Here is a 22,101-nt window from a genome sequence, read left to right as displayed (position 1 = left end):
ATTCTCCTTTGGCCGGAACCAGGACTTTTAGGGCCCTGTTACTTGAAATAAATAGCTTGGAGGGGGATGAAAATCTCATTCAAAGGGTCACCTTCAGCTTTCTAGTTGCAAGCATGGCCAACCCCACTGAATTCCCTGGAGCCACAGCTTATTTCAGAACTAAATATCTGAATTTGTCCTGATATCGAGAACTCTTTTGAAGGGCTTTTATTTCTGTCAAAATTCACATGAAAGAAAAGCATCTGAAAGATATTCTGATTGCATGATTTTGATTCAAAGCTGCCAAGTTATCACAGGGACCAAATGTGGTAATAAATAAATTAATTACATGGGAGACCATAACCATAAACTCAACACAGACCCACCTATGAAATGAACTTCCTAACAATAAAACCTGGAAGCCTGTTGATTCTTGAACACCTACGGCCTTAAAATGTAGGCCGATTGTGAGTTCTTATTTGGATTATAAACTGTTTGGGGCAGGGACCATCTTTTTGTTCTGGCACCTAGCACAATTGGGGTCCTGGTCCATGACCATATTACAAATTATTAATAATAATAGGCCAAAACTTTGAAACTTGTGTGCCTAAAGTTAGGCTTCTACATCCATATTTAGACATCTAAAGAAAAGTTTATATTTAGGTGCCTAATTATGGATTTAGTAGGTTAATGTTAGGCTCCAAGGTTGAGAAATTTACATAGATTAGATTTAGACAAGGGCTGCATATTAAAGAGGTATGCATCATTCTGTCTCGTCAGATGGAATCAGGAAGCTGAGCCAATGTTAAATGCCTTCGCTGCAAATTAATCTGTTTAGCAATAGCAGCACATAAGAGACATTTCACTCATATTTCTCTGGCAATTTTTTATTCCAGTTTCTTATGGGAAAGGAAAGAGTTAATATCTTTTTTGCATAAAGCATAAAACATAAGGAGAAATCATTGTGAAATGTATTTGCAGTGTCAGTTTTCCTGGATGATTACAGGAAACGGAAATATTCGTTGTTTAACTCTAAATAAACTTGGCCGTTTCTAACACCTTTCCTCTGGGATTCTCAAAGCAGTTTATAACGATGAATAAATCCACATATCACTCCTGTCAGGAATAGAATTGTTATACCCAATTTAAAGACAGGTAAACTGAGTTAGAGAAGGTTTAATTGACTGACCAGAGGTCACAAATCAAACTGGTGGCAAAAATGGGACTAGAACCCAGGAGTCCTGACAGCCAGCCTTGTGAGCTAACCATTAGATCAAACACCTTATTTCTAAAAATGAAATTCTTGATACTGAAGTGTGAATGTGGTTTCCATTTATGACAGTGCATGAAATAAAATATAAATGACCATTAAAAAACATTTGGTGAAAGAACCAGAATATATTATTTGAAACTACAGGACAAATATTCAGATTTATATTAAGTGAGATTTAAAAAAATTGCTAATGCTGATTCTCACTTTAATGGGCAAATCCGTCCCTTTCATATCTTCAACTTTGCGAAGACAGATAGAGTTGATGAGAATGTGACTCGTCACTCTGGTGTCCTGGAAATCAGGTTAGTTAATCAGCCTGCACAAACACGTAGGCTTAAGGGAAAAGTCTTCTACTCCTCAAGCATAGAGGGAAATATTGCTCGCAAATATCACGGCTGGGTGTAATCACTGCCAGCTGCGGAGTTGCTGAGAGATCCATGCTCCCCCCCAACCCCCGAGCAAACCGTATTCCCACTCCTCCACCTACCACCCAGTGCTTCCAGCTGCCAAACAGCTGTTTGACGGTGCTTAGGACTTTCCGGGAGGGACTGGGGAGGAGCAGGGATGTGGTGTGCTCAGGGGAGGAGGCAGAGAAGAGGCAGGGCCGGAGCAGGGATTTGGGGAAGGGGTTGGAATAGGGGCAGGGAGGGGGCAGAGTTGGGGTGGGGACTTTGGGGAAGGGGTTGGAATGGGGGCAGGGAAGCGGTAGGAAGAGGTGGGGCAGGGGCAGGGCCTCATGGAAGGGGTGGAGTGGGGGCAGGGCTGGGGGCAGAGCGGGGGCTTTAACCGAAGTAATTCTTAAAGTAAATGCGTGTTTTGTCCTTTGAGTGAGGTGCATTACTGAGTGTTTCTATTTTATTAAAACCCCTCTTTGCATTACAGTTTTAAAAAAGTTAATACATTGACTTTTAATAGCATACTATACTACTTTTCATTTTTTTAATTTTTGACTATACTTTTGTATCATTGTATGAAAAGGTTTCAGTGATGCGACCCTCAGGCCAATGTACTAGTCCTCATGTGGCCCTCGTGGTGATCTGAGTTTGAGATCCCTGGTCTACACACACACATTGCACTGGTTTAGCTTAGATCAGTTTTCAAACAAATTTATATTGGTGAACAACCCTAAGCAGATACTCTTAGTTCAGTTAAAGAGTGGCTTTGTTCAGTTTCACTGAAACCTGTTACGAATTGACTCAAACTACATTGAGCTCTACCAGGCACTGGCACTGGAACCAGGGAGGCCAGGGGGGTCATAATCCTCCCACTTTTTGAAAGTGGATCCTGCCTCCTTCCCCTCCTCTTCCGTCCTTATCCCCAAGCCCCCACCCCTGGCCAGGCCAGTGTGGAGCCGGGCCAGGAAGTTGTGGGAGCCACGCAGACCCTCCTCCTGCCTGTGGTGTGAAGGGGCTGAGAGCAGTCCCCGGCCCATGTCCCTGCCCCCCGGGCTCTCTACACGGCCCAGGTCCACGGCAGGTGCAGGTGATGGGTCTGTGAGCCTCTGCTGGCTCACCACAGCTGCCTGCGCGGGTCTCCCCGATCTGGGGGCAGTTGCTCCAGTTAGGGAGGGCTGGGAGTAGCCAGCTAAGGCTGGAAAAGTCCTTAGACACCAAAGGAGTTTGGGGCTGGGCCCAACTTAAGGGCAAAGACTTTCGTGTTTAGTTTTTGAGCTTTAAGTTACTAAACCAGTCCCTAAGGAGGACTGTTGTCACTGGACTCATGAAAGCCTTTGTAGAGTCTATTTAAGAAGCCCCTTGAAGCGGGGAGGGGAACTGAGGCAAGCCACCTGCAGAATAACCTTTGGCCGCAAGGGGGCACTTGGGAAGCAGCTGGTGGGGTGACAGTCCAACACAGCCTTTAGCACTGGCTTCCCTAAACCAATTCCAGATCACACCTTTAGTTAAACGGGTGCAACGTTGCAGGTAGACAAGAGTCTTAGAGAATATGCTTCTTGGGGCAGGAACTGTCTTTACTATGTCTTTACTACAGCCAAGCTCTGCGATACAACCGCATTTGCTCCAACCCCTCAGACAGAGACAAACACCTACAAGATCTCTATCAAGCATTCTTACAACTACAATACCCACCTGCGGAAGTGAAGAAACAGATTGATAGAGCCAGAAGAGTTCCCAGAAGTCACCTACTACAGGACAGGCCTAACAAAGAAAATAACAGAACACCACTAGCCGTCACCTTCAGCCCCCAACTAAAACCCCTCCAACGCATTATTAAGGATCTACAACCTATCCTGAAGGATGACCCAACACTCTCACAAATCTTGGGAGAAAGGCCAGTCCTTGCCTACAGACAGCCCCCCAACCTGAAGCGAATACTCACCAACAACCACATACCACACAACAGAACCACTAGCCCAGGAACCTATCCTTGCAACAAAGCCCGTTGCCAACTGTGCCCACATATCTATTCAGGGGACACCATCACAGGGCCTAACAACATCAGCCACACTATCAGAGGCTCGTTCACCTGCACATCCACCAATGTGATATATGCCATCATGTGCCAGCAATGCCCCTCTGCCATGTACATTGGTCAAACTGGACAGTCTCTACGTAAAAGAATAAATGGACACAAATCAGATGTCAAGAATTATAACATTCATAAACCAGTCGGAGAACACTTCAATCTCTCTGGTCACGCAATCACAGACATGAGGGTCGCTATCTTAAAGCAAAAAAACTTCAAATCCAGACTCCAGCGAGAAACTGCTGAATTGGAATTCATTTGCAAATTGGATACTATTAATTTGGGCTTGAATAGAGACTGGGAGTGGCTAAGTCATTATGCAAGGTAGCCTGTCTCCCCTTGTTTTTTTCCTGCAAAACCCCCCCCCCAAGACGTTCTGGTTAAACTTGGATTATTGCTGTGCACATTGTAAGATGAGCTGTTGCCAGCAGGAGAATGAGTTTGTGTGTGTGGTTTTTGGAAAAGGGGTGTGTGTGGGGGGGGGGGGGGGTGAGAAAACCTGGATTAGTGCTGGAGGTGACCCACCTTGATTATCATGCGCATTATAAAGAGGGGTTTCAAAGGGGGATGGGCTGTTGCCAGCAGGAGAGTGAATTTGTATGTGTGTGGGGCTGGGGGGGGAGGAAGGGTGAGAAAACCTGGATTTGTGCTGGAAATGGCTCTACTTGATGATCACTTTAGATAAGCTGTTGCCAGCGGGGGAGTAAGGTGGGAGGAAGTTTTGTTTCATGGTCTCTGTGTGTATATAATGTCTTCTGCAGTTTCCACGATATGCTATGCATCCGATGAAGTGAGCTGTAGCTCACGAAAGCTCATGCTCAAATAAACTGGTTAGTCTCTAAGGTGCCACAAGTACTCCTTTTCTTTTTACGAATACAGACTAACACGGCTGTTACTCTGAAACCTGTCTTTACTATACATTTGGACAGCGCATAGCATAATAGGGCCCTGATCTGGTGGAGCCTTTAGGCACTACCACAATATAAATGTTTCATTATAATAACAAAATGTCCCACTGAGATTAAACACTAATGGGGCAGAAAGAAAAACCCTTTTAATATAATAATATGATAATAACACTTAAGACCCTTAGAGCTTTTACTCTTCACAGTAGCTAATTAACTAATATGCAGCCAGTCACACCACAGAAGCAACAGGGAGCAAAAATGCAATCCTGCTAAGGTCGGGTTTTCAATCTGAGCTTCAAAGCTATTGATTCTGGCATATATCTGTCTGTATATCCCCCGTCATGGCTCTGTCCAAGTGCCAGAATGTATCCTATGCTTCAGCCAGCAGAGGGTAGAGTCCAATGCATCCTAGCTTAGGGGTTGCACTGCTCTGTGGCAGCATTCCTCTGCTTTCCTCTCCATAGTGGAGGCCCAGCTGTGGGTGCTCTCTGAGGTATGGACTAGCACACGAGGAGGGATCAGGAATGAGGAAGTGGGTGCACAGCAGCATCACTTCCCCACCAACCCAATATCATAGAATCATAGAATATCAGGGTTGGAAGGGACCTCAGGAGGTCATCTCAAAGCAGGACCGATCCCCAATTAAATCTCTCTCACAATGAAAACAATTGAGTAAATTATTGTTAACCAGAATTCCATTAAATTAGAAAGGTGCACTGAAATGAACTCCATTCTAGCAGACTCTAAAATGAGTTCTCCTAACAGAGATGGGTTCTAGCTTAAGGTCATCCAGGCACAAGCATAGTAAATCTAATTTAACAAGAAGTATGGAATGTGTCAGTAAAAATGTAACCACCTCTCCCTCTCATTGCAGTGGAATTTCCCTTTAGGGGTTTTTCTAGGTCCAGTGGAGAGCGCCTTCCAGCACAGTTCCTTTGGCAGCCATTCTGATAGGGAGCTAGAGTAGCTGGGAGCTAATGGGGTTGACAGCACAGGGCTTGCGTGCATATGGACTGTCACTGGATACCCTAAAATGTGTACAGATCTCAGGGACTTACTAGTTTTGGGGGGCTGAATCCCCTGCTGCTTGTGTGGTGGTGGTTGTGGGGGAAACTCTCCCCCTCCAGGGGAAGAACCCTGTGGAGGTCCCCCCCCCCCCCGATTGGGAGCACCCTACATAGCAGATGAAACAGTCTTCCTCTCATATACAATACTTTCAAACTGAGGTTTGGGAGCTGTCTGAAGAAAGGCATTCTTCTGAAGTGTGCTGCCTGCCTGAGTCTGCATTCAATATGTAGAGACTTACTAAATGGCTATTTTTTATGTGATGGATTATTCCTGGATTCTGTGGTTTTCTGGTGTGCATAGATAAGGTAACCACCAATGCCCTTGCAAGGGGAAAAAAACTGCTGTAAACCAGGGAGACTGGAACTCTACTTTCTATTCTTGGTCAGTTTTATTAGCACAGCTGTGCCACTTTCTCCTGGCTTCCTTACAGAGATGGCTCAAAACGGGAACCATTTTCCCCAATCTGTGAGAGTTCTGGTAGCACTGAGCCAAGTTCTGGAGCAAGACTTGGTTTAGGGCTATCATTCTTTATGACCCTTTTCGATTCTGTAGCCTTATTATTCCTCAGCAAGAAAATGGGTGGGGAACAACTTGTTTGGCTCGCTGAACACAGTGTTTCTTTGTAGACCATAAGTAAATTGAATCAGAACAAATTCGGTGCTCACTGGAGTCTGCCTTAGAAAATGTAGTGATTGTTTTCCCATCACCACTGCTGGAATTTAGGCACCACGTTTTCTAGTGTAGCAGTGTCCTTGAGTGCTGGATTGCACATGCTGAAAATGCAGCTGGCATTCCACAACACTGAAGACAGCAGTATGGTCCCTCTGTTCTTGAGATTCCTCTGTCTTGAACTAGTCAGCTTTAAAAAAAATCTCATATTTTGCTCTTGTCTTTTGTTGCTGTGATTGTGTTCATGTCTGCAATGAGTCATACTGACCGGTCAGTTGCCATACTGCGCGACTCCCATGTACAAAGTCCTTTTGTTCTTGATGCCGAGGAAAACTGATTTGCTCAGTTGAGGATTAGTGACTGCCCTCCTGCATCATATGCTTTACACAGAGAGCCAACTGTGGAAAGAAAGTACTGAAGACTCTGTGTGATCCTCAAGAGTTTCTCTCTGTAGCTGACTCCGTCTGTACACAGCTTCTGTGCCTCTCATCCACTGCACAAGAAGCATCTGGGCAAATTGCAGAAAATTGATTGGGGGTGGGTGGGAAGGCAGAAGCAGCTGCCACTTATGCCTTAAGTGATACACAGGGGACCTGGTGCACACAAGCGTTGTAGGCAAAATACATGTCAAGTATCTTCGTACAAATCAGAAGGTTCAACACCAAGCCAAATTTTGCTTTTAATTCCGCTCATATGACTGCATTGACATCAATGGGATTGCATCAGTGAAATAGTGAGCAAGATTCACCCCAGAGGAGAAGGAAATGGGGTTAATGAGAGGGAGAGATTAAGGACCACATTTTAAAAGGGGCCTGTAACTAGCTTCCTTTGCTCCCACATTTTTTATTGTCTGAATTCCTAGTGAGTTCAAATGCCACCACTTATGCAAATAAGCCCCTAATGCAACTAAGTAGAATACATAGATGCAATCAGTAATGTAGCCATTGGATTAGTATGATTTGGGGCCACAATTAATTCCAAGTGCAAAATATATGGTTGCACCTTTGGCAGGTGTGCACTGCCCCCACAATAAGGGAGATGGCCCTTTGGAAACCTGGGCCTAAAGGTGAACCAAAATGCTAGCTTAAATAAAGTTGAATATCCCAAGTCACTGACTAGATTTGAATGCAGGGATTGGGTTCTCTTCCAGGCTTTGCCACTGAATTTGGGCAAATTATCTCTGTCCATTCTGCCTCTTTGGCTTGTAAGCACTCCAAGGTAGGAACTGTTTATCGTTATGTGTTTGCATAGCACCTAGCACAATGGGAACTCAGACTCAGTTGAAGTCACTGTGCTCTACTGTAATGTAAATAAGACATAATAAATCAGACTCAGAAGTTTACAAACTATCACAAGAGCTGACTTTCAGGCCTCCCTCGTATCTGGATAAATGGGGTTTAACTGTACTTGTGAACACTTTTTGAAGGTGAACCAAAAATACACATTACCTAACAAGACCAAAGTCAGGCCCACTACTAATACTTAAGGCAGTGTAGGAGCAGAGCTGTGTTCCTAAGCCTGCTTCAGGCATTAGTTACATCAGCCATTGAAACCGGGCCTGAGCCTGGGTCCTGGGAGGTAATGGAAGGAGGAAGTGATGTGAAACAAGTTTGTTTTCTCAATGCCTGTGATTGCTGCTGGTGACACTTTCTTGGGGAGCCCAGGATTGAGAGTCACCTTGTTACCCACCTGCCTCCAGCAAGAGGGAAACTTGCTTGTGCTAAACTGGGTGTCAGCTCCCTGATACCCCCAGTTTATTAGCCACCTAAACAACATCCTCAGGGCTCTGCCAGCCCTTCCTTTGACTTGCAAGTTAACAATAGGTGCATCCCACTTCCTGAGCCCCCTCGAAGTGTTCCCCTGTGATAACCGGCCCTTAACCACTGGACTCTCACAGAAATTATCAGGTAACAGGGCACAAACCAGCTTGGTGGAGACAGCTGAGGATCAACTCCTATATAACATCATAGCACTGAGCTACATTATAGTGAAAACAATCACATATTAATATAAAAGAGGAAGGTGTCAGAGACAGTGAGTAAGGATAGTGGAAACAGAAATGATTACATGTAAAACGAAAAGTGGGAACTGGAGAACAGGAGCGGCTAATGGGAGTTTTGAGAGGGAGTTGTCCAGGTGAAGAAGGAGTGATTACGTGACTCTTGGAGTAAGTTTGTTGTCTGTAGTGTTTCTGTCTATGGTGTGCTTGCTGCTTGACTGAAATATACCATGTGGTCTGTTTGGGGGACCGTGTGCTGAGCCTAGCAGTCTGCTAGGCAAGGCTGAGAGCTTCTTAACAAAGCTTTGATCCTGAAGCCCTTTTGCACCTGTAACCCTTCTGCCAGGCCAAGTTGATAGCAGCAAGGGCCGGGTTCAGTACACAGGGGTTCCCTCTCATCAAAGTAAATACAAAACTGGCTCGAGCCCCCACCCAGTGACCTGGGAAAATCTTACACACCCCCTGGGCGCCTCAATGAGGCAATACTTCCCCTCTCGCAAGCACAGAGTCTCGGTGTAGTAGAGAATCTTTAATAACATGAGGTAAACGACATCAGCGTTAAATTGGGGAAACACCACAACTAGTGTTCATTAACCAAACCATGAGCAAAGACCCACCCCAGAAAATTGGGCCACATCCTTTCCCTCAGGTTCTTGAGTCCCAGAACCCAAACGTCTCTTGAGTCCAGCAATCCTCAAATCACCCAAAATCCAAAAAGTCCAGCCCCAGAGTTCAAAAGTTCATCTGCAGAGTGTTACTCCCCAGTCTGGCTAAAATATGCCTGTGTGTGGGGGAAAGAGGTAAGGGGTACCTTACGTGTCCTGAAGCTGACTGCCCCACAGGGCTCTGCTCCACCACGACCGGCTCCGCTCTGCACAGCTCGCCGTCTCACGAACAGCTCTGCTCAGCTCGCCGTCTCACGAACACACCGCTGTCTCACGAACGGCTCCACTCCACCACGACCAGCTCCGCTCTGCTCCGCTCGCCGTCTCACGAACAGCTCAGCTCCGCTCGCCGTCTCACGAACAGCTCCGCTCAGCTCCGCTCGCCGTCTCACGAACAGCTCCGCTCAGCTCCGCTCGCCGTCTCACGAACAGCTCCGCTCAGCTCCGCTCGCCGTCTCACGAACAGCTCTGCTCAGCTCACCGTCTCACGAACACGCCGCTGTCTCACGAACAGCACCACTGCACTCTAGATCTTCTGGCTCCCCACTACTTGACACAGTGCTCTTAGTGATTTCAGCTCTCAGTGATTTCAGCTCATAGTAGTGGGGGCCTTAGTGCTGGTGCACCATAAGGCCAAAGTGAATGCAGCACAGTGCCTGCAGCAAGACTCTTAATAGACCCAAAATTAGCTCTGACATTCCACAGTGGAGAGAGACAGAGGTGCAATTGGTGCTTCAGGCCCTCACAAAGGGGCCCACACCACCAGGTACTAATACCTGTCTCAAGTCTCTCTCAATTCACAGAGTTTTGGAACCCATGTCCCTTGCCTAGCGAGTGCTACTCAGTTGATGGTGAGTCCCTCCATCATAACAAAAGGCCAAGTACAGTTCCAAGCACAGTTCCCATAATCAGGGTAATAACAATTTACTCTTCCCGCCCCAATAACAAAGACACTGGGGATCCCACAACAGCCAAAGTGACCATTTGGGCAGTTATGGCCTCATTCTAGGCGGGGTGGGTGTGCCTATGCAAATTGAGATCAGCCCCTGAAGTTCTTTTCCACTACTTGCCACACCTCACCACCAGATGTCAGGGTGGAGCCCATCCTGACTCTGCTTACACACCTATCAACCCTAACTGGAGGCGTGGCTACTCAGGAAGACTGGGGCTTTAAAGCAGCCTAAGTGACCAGGAGCAGCTAACAGGGAAGTTTTGAGAGGGAGTTTAGAGAGGAAGTGTGTGTGTGTGTGTGTGGCGGGGGGGGGGACTAGATACAGGGAAAACACCACAGCAGCCTAACACTGTAGCATTTAATTTCAGAAATGGCAAATACTTCTTTTTTTAAACCTGGTGCCTATTAATTTCTTTTGGTGACCCCTAGTTTTTGTGTTATGAGAAGGAGTAAATAATACTTTACTTTCTCCACACCAGTCATGATTTTATAGACCTCAATCACATCCCCCCTTGGTCATCTCTTTTCCAAGCTGAAAAGTCCCAGCCATATTCCTTGCTCCTCATATTGAAGCCATTCCATACCCCTAATAATTTTTGTTGCCCTTTTCTGAACCTTTTCCAAATCCAATATGTCTTTTTTTGAGATGGGGCAACCACATCTGCAGGTAGTATTCAAGATGTGGGCATACTATGGATTTATATAGAGGCAATATGTTATTTTCTGTCTTATTATCTATCCCTTTCTTAATGATTCCCAACATTCTGTTTGTTTTTTTGACTGCCGCTGCACTTTGAGTGGATGTTTTCAGAGAACTATCCACAATGACTCCAAGATCTTTCTTAAGTGGTAAAAGGTAATTTAGACCTCATCATTTTATATGTATATTTGGGATTATGTTTTCTAATGTGCCTTACTTTGCATTTAACTACATTGAATTTCATCTGCCATTTTGTTGCCCAGTCACCCAGTTTTGAGAGATCCTTTTGTAGCTCTTCGCAGTCTGCCTGGGACTTAACTGCTTTGAGTAGTTTTGTACCATCCTCAAATTTTGCCACCTCACTGTTCACCCCTTTTTCCAGATCATTTATGAATATGTTGAATAGGACTGATCCCAGTACAGACCCTTGGGGGAAACCACTATTTACCTCTCTCCATTCTGAAAACTGACCATGTATTCCTACCCTTTGTTTCCTATCTTTTAACCAGTTACCAGTCCATGAGAGGGCCTTCCCTCTAACATAACAGTTAAGACTAAAATATTGGGAAATTAAAAGTTAATGAATATTCATTTTGGAAAAAAAATCATTTTCTTTCCTTTGCTGTTGTGTTTGTTTACTCGTGGTTACTCAACATGAGTCCATGTGAGCCTCTCCATGAATGAATTATCTTAATGTAGCTAATGACCCTGCATATAAATAAAATAACTTTACTGATATTTTCCATCACTCTTAGTCACTTTAAACACTGTCAAGGAAGTTATAGAAAAAAAAACTTGATCTCAGCACAGAGGCCTGGCTTCCAGAAATGCTGTTCAAGTGTACATGTCTAATTTTATCTCTTACATGTTCTTGGTTTTTTCCTTTCACTTAATATCATGCAGGGATTAAAAAAACCAAAACACTTGCTAATGTCAAACATGAATGACAGTGTTTTAAAATGAAATTTCATTCTAAAACATATGGACTGTACTGCATATATGCAACCAACCCTCATTGTAGTTTATTTTATCGGTACAATCATCATATCTGACATTTAGTAAACTTTTTAAAAAATTAAATTTGTCAGTAGGACAACAGAACTCCCTCACTCAGCATGCAGACAACGGTATGAATGCTTACTCAGGACAATGGGCAAGGGATAAATTGAGTGTAATGCATAGATCAGTGACACTAAACAATGGACACATCTAGTCCATTTAAATGGCACACCTACTGCTGTCTGCAAAACTATACATGGTAATTTCAGACCTGAGTCTGGGATTTGGTAGCATAAACTCTCCACTCATTGCTATAGCCTTTGTAGTCCTATCTTTTATTTGTTGTGTGACCTTGTACAAGTCACTTATCTTCCCAGGATCTCAACTTGCCCATCTGTAAAATGGGTCACATAGTACTCACTTATAGTTCACAGTGGCGTGGGAGCCTGAATAAATGTTTGCAAAAAATATTTTTGAGATCTGTGGTTCCCTACTGCCTTGATCTTAGAATCATAGAATATCAGGATTGGAAGGGACCTCAGGAGGTCATCTAGTCCAACCCCCTACTCAAAGCAGGACCAATCCCCAATTAAATTATCCCAGCCAGGGCTTTGTCAAGCCTGACCTTAAAAACTTCTAAGGAAGGAGATTCTACCACCTCCCTAGGTAATGCATTCCAGTGTTTCATCACCCTCCTAGTGAAAAAGTTTTTCCTAATATCCAACCTAAACCTCCCCCACTGCAACTTGAGACCATTACTCCTTGTTCTGTCATCTTCTACCACTGAGAATAGTCTAGATCCATCCTCTTTGGAACCACCTCTCAGGTAGTTGAAAGCAGCTATCAAATCCCCCCTCATTCTTCTCTTCTGCAGACTAAACAATCCCAGTTCCCTCAGCCTCTCCTCATAAGTCATGTGTTCCAGACCCCTAATCATTTTTGTTGCCCTTCGCTGGACTCTCTCCAATTTTTCCACATCCTTCTTGTAGTGTGGGGCCCAAAACTGGACACAGTACTCCAGATGAGGCCTCACCAATGTCGAATAGAGGGGAACGATCACGTCCCTTGATCTGCTGGCTATGCCCCTACTTATATATCCCAAAATGCCATTGGCCTTCTTGGCAACAAGGGCACACTGTTGACTCATATCCAGCTTCTCGTCCACTGTCACCCCTAGGTCCTTTTCCGCAGAACTGCTGCCTAGCCATTCGGTCCCTAGTCTGTAGCGGTGCATTGGATTCTTCCATCCTAAGTGCAGGACCCTGCACTTATCCTTGTTGAACCTCATCAGATTTCTTTTGGCCCAATCCTCCAATTTGTCTAGGTCCCTCTGTATCCTATCCCTACCTGCCACCGTATCTACCACTCCTCCTAGTTTAGCATCATCCGCAAATTTGCTGAGAGTGCAATCCACACCATCCTCCAGATCATTTATGAAGATATTGAACAAAACCGGCCCCAGGACCAACCCTTGGGGCACTCCACTTGATACCGGCTGCCATCTAGACATGGAGCCATTGATCACTACCCGTTGAGCCCGACAATCTAGCCAACTTTCTACCCACCTTATAGTGCATTCATCCAGCCCATACTTCTTTAACTTGCTGACAAGAATACTGTGGGAGACCGTGTCAAGCTTTGCTAAAGTCAAGAAACAATACATCCACTGCTTTCCCTTCATCCACAGAACCAGTACTCTCATCATAGAAGGCGATTAGATTAGTCACTAATGTGACTAATTAGTCACATTGATCCTGCAATGAAATCCATGTGGCAGACCCTTGTGCAGGCATGAAGGGCTCTCTGTGAGCATAGAGGAATGTCTGCCTCTGCAGAGCGCATTGCAGAATTGGGGTCCATTTAAGAGTAAAGTTCATCATCTGCTCCCCTGCTGAATAAGTTGATTTCACCTTTCCATGTAGCTTTAAAATGATCTCTACAAAGGCTTGTTTTCAAAGGGGAATTTCTCTCAGCATAATGTATTCCAGTGAGGCTTCTGATAATCAGAACAAGAACTTAATAGGCACAGTTCTGCTATCACCGTGTTCTAATTAAGAGGATTCTGCACTCAGAGCAGACACTGTTTTGATAGAGAAGAGTGACTACAGCTAGCTCTACAATTTGAAGAAGAATTATCATATTGCAAAGTTACATAACGTTTGGGGGTTGGGGTGATGTTCCCCATCAAGTAGTTTGCCCAGTCAGTAGATCTAGCCTCAAAGTCAATACAGCTGAGGCGCAGTAGAATTCATTTGACAAACACACATCTGACAAATAACCAGTTATATAAACCACTTTTCCTGGGGAGGGTGGGGAGAGGGAAACACATAACAAAAGTGATGTTGGTCCCTTCACATGCTGATGCCTTCAGTGCACTGGAAATTGCTTGGCAGTGATTTGAAGGACAAGGAGAGAGCCATGCAGTGCATCATTGTACCGATTATGCACCAGATGTACTGTCATTTTGAGATGTTCCAGTTTATGAACATTTCCATTTTATGAATTCCTTAATCCCCAGTGAGTTCATAAAATAGGGGTTCTGCTGGCTAGTAATGAAAAAAGATCGTGTCGCAAATATCTGGTCTTGTCTTGCCTTGTCTTTCCGATTTACACTGACTAGAAATGTTCTGCATGTTGAGATGGATTATCACATTTAAAGTGTATTAGTGGACACCAGCTGTGTGCTGTAATTATTTGGCTAAATATTCCTACATTAGAGGAGCAAATGTGGGCTGCTGGTAGAGATAATGGGCCTGATCTCCTACCACCTTGCATCCTTGTGCAGCATTTATACCTGTGCAAAGTGTGGGGTAAAATGCTGGCAGTCCAGAATGGTAGCATTTGGCACTCACTGTGCCAGGGGAGATGACTAACCATGCTCGAAGGCAGCAGATAAAGCGAGGGTCATGCTGTGATCGGAATACTAAATAATCCATGATAATAGCCCCAGATATGGAGGGGAGAGGATTTTAAATTGCGTGGTATTCTTTCTAGGTAATTGTAACTCCTGGCTGCGGTAGTCGAGCACTGTAATCCTTTTAGATCCTCTAGAACCCTGAAGTATGTGGCTGGTGTAGGGGAGTATTTGTCTTCATAGCTTCCCTTCCAGGTGCCTGATCTGTCACCTCCGATGTGTATGTGTGCACAACTCCACACTGACTCCACTGGGGTGGAAGGCACTCAGCACCTCCCAAGTTCATAGCCAAAATCCTCTGAGGAGTTGCTGCTAGTGAAGTGCCAGTGTATCAGCAAAGTCATCAGGTGACTGACTATGTCAAGGGGGGAAGGGACAGAAATATTACTGATTTCAGTACAGCTTTGTAGAGTTAGTTAACTTTTGCAGTCTCTACTGGTCGAATGTGGAATGACAAAACGTTGTGGCTTTTATAATAATTTCTCAGTGACAGAGTGGTAGATCGGGGAGGAGTGAAAGAGATATTTGGAATCTGGAGGATATTCCTGTGATGCTCTGTACCTCGGGGGAACACCCTGAACCCCCATGTTCATCCTCATAATGTGATTGTGTGGTATCCAATACAAAGTTTGTCATGTCGGGTGTCTTCCGAAGGCTCATGATGCACTGAGCATTGTTGTTATAGTAATATTATAGGTTATAATTTCATGTATATAGTTATGAGGCTGAAAATGTGTCCTCATGGCTTAAAAAAAGCCCAGGCAAAAACTCTCCAGGAGTAGAGGCCCAGGCAATACTCTCCAAGAGCAGAGGGGCAGTTCACACCTCATCAAGGGCTGTATGGGACACACCCTGCCTAGCTTCACAGGAACAGAGGACACTGGCTCAGGCAACAACAAAGGATCTGTTGGACCCTCCAGTGAGTCACCTCCCTTCCCTTGGTCACTTTGGGAGTAGGATGAGGTAATGCTCACCTGACTCTGAAGTGGGGGGGGGGGGGGGGGCAAAGCCAAGAGGGAAGAAAGGACATGATAAAAGGGAGAGACGTTTGCCATGCTCTCTCTCTCCTCTCTTCCACCTCCATCTATAGACACCACCACCAAGTGACTGAAATGCTGATGAAAGGGGAGAGCCTGGCTGAAGGGCAACCGGCCAGCCTGTGGTGAGAAGCATTTAAGTTTGTAAGGGCACTGAAAGTGTTAAGATCAGCTTAGAATGCGTTTTCCTTTTATTTCATTTGACCAAATCTGACTTCTTGTGCTTTGACTTATGATCACTTAAATTTGTTTGTTTGTTCTACCTGAAGCAGTGTGTTTGATTTGAAGCATGTCAAAGACTCCCCTTGGGATAACAAGCCTGGTACATATCAATTTCTTTGTTAAATTGATGAACTCATGCAAGCTTGCAGCGTCCTGCGGGCATAACTGGACACTGCAAGACGGAGGTTCCTAGGGTTGTATCTGGGACCGGAGATATTGGCTAGTGTCATTCTGTTGCACAGTACAAGCAGTGGCTGGCTGAAAGTGCTCACTCACGTGCTGGGAGCAGCTTACTTGCCAGAGGCTGTGCGGGACCAGCCCGGGAGTGGGGGTTCTCACAGCAGAGCAGGGTAAGGCTGGCTCCCAGAGTTGAGGACTGGAGTGACCTAGCAGATCACCGGTCCTGCTAACACCAGGGGAATGTCACAATTCCCCACCAGTGTAAAGGAGTTTAATGCAGTTGAAACCTGGGCACAAGTTGCAATATACAGTTCCTATCAAATATAAAAAATAATGTGAAGTTTTTTTAATCTTCTCATTGTTTGAAGAGTGCTGGAAGGAGACCATTGAAATGCACATTTGAGGTGAACTTTCCATTTGACAGCACAGTGCTTAGCCTTGCTCAGAACAAATGTGGTCCCAATAGTGCGGTGAAGTTCTGGGCACCTTGTGTCCCAATATATATTGCCAATCTCAAGGATCTAAAAATCATGAGATTAAAAAAAAAAAATTTTTTTTTTTTTTTAAAAGTTACTTTCTGGTTTCTGAGTATCTAGGGTTTACCCACTTTATGTTTTCAAACTTTTCTCCACAACCCTCATGGCTAGAAACTTGCTTTTTAAAAAAATGAAAGCTGAGATTCTCATACAATCTCTTTGTTTTAGAAGCTGGGGCTTTAATGAAAACACAGAATATCGTGAGCCTTGTGATAACATCACAAAAGTTGACAACACATCAACCGTGAGTGTGGATGTGTGTGTTACAGGCATGCTAGGTGCTTCTCTAGTGTAGACAAAGTCAAAGTATCAGTCCTGTTTATCCTATACCTCATGCCCTTAGACTGTAACCCTTTAGGGCTAGGGAATTGGCTGCTTGATTAGGGTACAACATCACATATACATGCAGTGCTATGTAAAAGAGAATTCCCTTTTGGGGCTGGTCTGTCTGTCCCTCTGTTAATTGGTGAATGAGACTTTCAGCTGTAAAGATCAGCTCAGCAATGATTTCTCTGATGTTCTCAAAAGTAAGGAAATATTTAGGAGTAACAGTCAAGTCATGGATAGTGTGTGAAAACTTGTGGGGGTGTTAATTGGAGCCAGTTATTCCCAGGCAAAAATATTTCTATGTTTAATGTTGTAAATATCCACTAATTATATTAGGAGGGAAAAAATCCCTAGCAGATTGCTGTAACTTTGTAGCACAATCATGAGAGAGCCTGGAAATTCCATGTTAAGATTACGTATTAAGAAAACAAAATGAGACTTCATAAGTGTCCCATAGACTTCAACATGAGTGGGATCAGATTGACAGTGCACATCTAGGCTATTCAGAGCCCAATTCTCCATTGGATTGTGGCCTTTGTGGTCATTTATGTTTGTGCAAAGTGAGTATAAACTGCTACCACTAGTGTTAGCAAAAGGAGAATTCCTGTTAGTAGCACTTTACACCCACGTTGTATAGGTGTAAGTGACTAGACAGGCTACAAGAGAGTAGTGAGTTAGTCTTTCCAAGTTACAAGACCAAATTATGGTTTCATTTATACCAGTATAAATGTAGAGTAATACCACTGAAGTCAGTGAAATTAGTCTGGGTTTACAACACTTTAAATACAATCAGAAGCCGACCCTTTGATCCATATTCATATGAGTTAACTCATGGATGAGTTTGGACCTTTCTGTCTAAAACCTTCCTTAGTTATGTGTATCTACACTCTCATTTAGACTCTAAGTACCTTGGCTGGCAATGTTAACTGTATTAGAAATAATACGATACATCTTCAAGTGAACACTGCCAACTTAATTTAAAAATGCCCGCTAGTTATTAAAAAAGAAAGTGGTGTCAAGATGAAGGGCTTCTTATTCCATTAAGACTATCTCATGCCCATGGAATTAATTTTTTTTTTTTTACCCAGTCGTTGCCTACCATAGTTATCATGAAAAAGTGTGGAAAAGTTAATGACAAAATATCTTGTAAACTGGAGTCACAAAATTAAAGACTTTCCAATATTCTTCAGTCAAGCTAGCCTATGAACTGGGAGAGAGAGTGTTGTTTAATGTTTGGCAATAGCATTGACTGTTCAGACTAATGGGTTCTATTCCACATTCTGTCTCTGTTTTGTCATGTTACCCTGGGGACATCTGTACTTCAGTTTAGCCGTATGTAAAATTATGATAATAAAATGCACTACACCTCCCTCAAAAGTGTGTAGTGATTTTGCAAGGCTTAATTAATTGTTTTAAGTGCTTTGATGAAAAATCAGTGCAAGGCAGTATGGTTTCCAGAAAAGAAACACATAATTGTAGTTTAAAAATAAACCCATCTGTATTTCATTCCAGAACAGCCTTAATGAAAGGTCAACATCTCAGTCATAAATCATAGATCTTTTTCTATATGATGTTTTTTTACAACTAATTCTGGACTAATACATAAATAATACCATATCCTTGAAGTTGTTTTGGACAATGAGTTTTTTTAATGTGGTGTAAAAGTGCTTTCTTTACATCTTCTTTCCAGCATTGATTGGCCAATAATGCCATTACAGTAGATAGGATAATTTAAGAGTCTGCAGTAATATTTAGACTCTTACTGTTTGGGAAAGGGGGAATAAGCACATCCTAAAAATGTCTGTAAAATATCAAATTTTATCCTTTAGAAAAACTACTACTGAAATATAGCAAAATATTTTCAACATCATTAGAATCCAGCCTTGGGACCTGCCATGTGGTTTGGCTCTCCTCATGCCTGCAGTGACTCTTGCCAGCCCTTTGGTGGCACTGTCTGGGGAGGGAGATTGTAATCTCCTTAGTGCCTCCAAGAGAATCCATTCTCTGCTTCTGGTGCAGCTTCTCCAAGATCCAAGTTCAATTTCTCTCTCTGGCAACCATCAGTAATGGCCACAGCTAACTGTTCAGGCAGGAATGATATTTTTTTTGTCAGTGTAATGCTGTAACACATAGTCTTCCAAGTTGTTTTTCTTAGCAATCAAGCAAATGTTTGGTCTTTGAAAGACATGCAGTGTGTGGTTGTTAGTTTTGCAAAGTTCTGTGTAATGGCAGCTGTGTGAGCACAAAGACAGTTTACTTTTTGCCTTGGTCTCTGTTTGGAGTCCATTCTGAGACGAAGTTGCTCTCTGGGATCCAGGCATTAGTGTTCTGCTGAGATTCCTGAAAAGGGGATTGCCTGTGTGATGTCTGTGACCACCCCTGTTCCAGGACTGGTGTAACTAAAATAAGTTACACTTAGAATATACCCAGACTCCCCATTACTAATTTCACCTCCATTGGGAAGCTGCCGTGCAGGGCCCCAGACATCTTCTACTGCTCACAGAGGGGCAACAATAGAAACACAACACTTAGACTGATGTCCAATAAAATGACCATGTCCAATACCCGTCCTACCAGAACTCCAGCCACGACTTCCCATTGACTCATCCTTCCAATCATTTCCGCCCACCCCGCATAGGAAAAGCCTGGGAGAGCAATTAAGCCTTTAAATAGAAGTAAAGATGGAGGGCTTCTTTTCTAGTATATATTTGCTTTCCACCCTCTGGGTAGGGTTCTTCTCTTGGCCTTGTTATCCGTCAGTCTTCATTATTCTCCCATTTACATCTCAGAGCTGGGCTGTTCTGGACATGTCAATTGATCAGTCCCACCCAGCTGAGTTCCCCAGCCTACAGAGAAGCAGCAGTGCTTCTCTCTGCCCACTGCAGAGTTCTTTCGGTACAAGATATCAACTAGAAAATATCCAGATAGGAGATAAAATGGAATTAAATGGATAATGCGAGGGGTAACCTATGACAAATCCTTTTTAGAAGCTGTTGGTTATCAATGCTGCTACTGGCTGTACTAGTTTGGAGACAGGTGCAGAAGTGTTACTGAAAGTCTTAAACTACATTGTATGCTTTTTCCATGATGGATCGGTAAATCTTTAACAAATGAAATCTTATGAAGGAGAAAAAGCTGCATGAGGGAAGCACCAAATGAGATGACCACATAAACCTAATATTACAGTGCATCTTAATGCAGGCAAGAGATAGCTGAGGCAGAGTCCTAATTGTGAACTTATTCTAAAAAACAATTGATTGAACTTCATCTAACAACCCTCCAAGTCAGTCAGCATGGCCCAGGCAAGTCTTTTCTTTTCATACACCTATTCCAGGAAGCTTATTGACTAGTCCCTCTTGAAAAAGTGTTAGCAAAATAGGCAATAGAAAAATACTAGATAAATAAATAAATCCAAATAAAAATCACGGCACCAACAAGTTGCCTGCTACATTTCATGCTAAGCATCAACAAGCTGCTCAGTGATTCACATACAAGATCCCTGCCCTTAAGAGCTCATAATCTAAAATCAATAATGTGCAGAAAAAGGGGGACTGGACTAGATGACCTCTTGAAGTCCCTTCCAGTTCTATGATTCTATAATATATATACACCAAAATCTTGCGTTGCCTGAGGTATTACTTTTGTGGTTAACAGGAATAAGGTTCTGTGCATATGTATGCAACACTAATGGAGTAAACGTGGGACTGGAAATAATGGACCTCTGACTTCTGTTCCCACTTCTGCCATGGATTTGCAAAGCAGCTAGACTTTACCCAGGCTCCAATCTCATGCAGACACCAGATATCACTTGTTAAGCATTTGGATCACATACCCTCTAATTGGGCCTGATCCTGTGAGAAGCTGGGAGCCCTCAGTTCACACTGAAGTCACCTCACACCTTATAGTAGTCTTTTGTAGTCTTTTAATAGGACCATCTTTTAATAGGACAGCAATAAATTCCCAGCCATCCAGCAGCATCCACTCCACTATCCCAGCCACTATAGGCATTCAGGGCCCAGTTCAGGAAAGCAGCATTATTAAGCAAAGCCCTTAATCATGTGCTTAACTCTCTGACTTCACAGGGACTTACGTTTAAGTGCTTTGCTGAACAGAGATGGATTTTAGCACATGTTTTCCTGAACTGGGACCACAGTGGTTATAGGGAATCACAGCTTTTTAAATTTCCTTCTTCTGTTGTCTTTTATAAAGCATTTCTGAAGAAGCTATACAGAAATAAGAGTCTGATCCTGAGGAGAGTTAAAATTCCTATTCAAGTCAACCAGAGCTGTAGGTTGCCTCCTTTTCCCAGGATTGGGCCCTAAAGCCATTCTGTAATTATATATCTAAAGCAAAGATCCATATTCTAGAATTAAAATGAATCCTGGACGCACATTTGAACTGCTTTCATGACTGTAGAAAAGGCTCAACAAGTGAGCTGCACAGTGCTGTTAGTTTGGGAGCAGCACCACTTCTACAAGCTGGGAACAACATACTAATTGGGAGCCATTTTCAGTCAGGCCTAAATGAGCCCCCTATTGTTTTGAGCGAACTAGAGGTTTGTTATCAGTAACTACAAGAAAACCCAAGTTTAAAATCTGTGGAATTAATTGGTATATGAAACAAGTGCTTAAAAAACCCCCTTGGTGACCAAAGTGAAAATGACATTTTCTATAAACATTTATTTTACCAGAATTATACAGTGTATCTGTTTTGCCTGATTGACTGTTTTTCTTAAATACTCCCCTGTTCCTCTGGTCTATATATGCTATAGGAATCTGTTCTGATCTGCAGGTTTGAAGTTGACTAGTCACACCCTGATTTTGAGGATGATGTCAACAATCATAGTTTGCACTAATGGGTGTTCCTGTGGCTCCATAGATCAATTCGTGAAGAACAACATTTACCGCACTGACTACAGAGGCATTTGCCTGATTGTGTTGATTGAGCTGCCCATAGTTTCTGTACCTGGCACTGTGCTTTCAAGTGAGCAACGTGGTTCTTCTCATAGCATGGACACTCACCCTTATGGCATGTGCCATGTGATGTGGTCAGTCGCCAGTTGCTTGAAGATCAAGTCAGAAATATTCATCTTGTGCAGATTTTGTTTCAGAGAATCTTGAAAGTGTTCTATCTGCCTCCATACATACCATTGCTGGAGCTTAATTTAGAATATAGAATTTGTTTTGATA

This window comes from Chelonia mydas, chromosome 2 (assembly GCF_015237465.2).
Source record: "Chelonia mydas isolate rCheMyd1 chromosome 2, rCheMyd1.pri.v2, whole genome shotgun sequence".
NCBI classification, from domain to species: Eukaryota; Metazoa; Chordata; order Testudines; family Cheloniidae; genus Chelonia; species Chelonia mydas.
The sequence above is the reverse complement of the archived record's forward strand: the minus strand, read 5'-3'. Positions refer to the sequence as shown.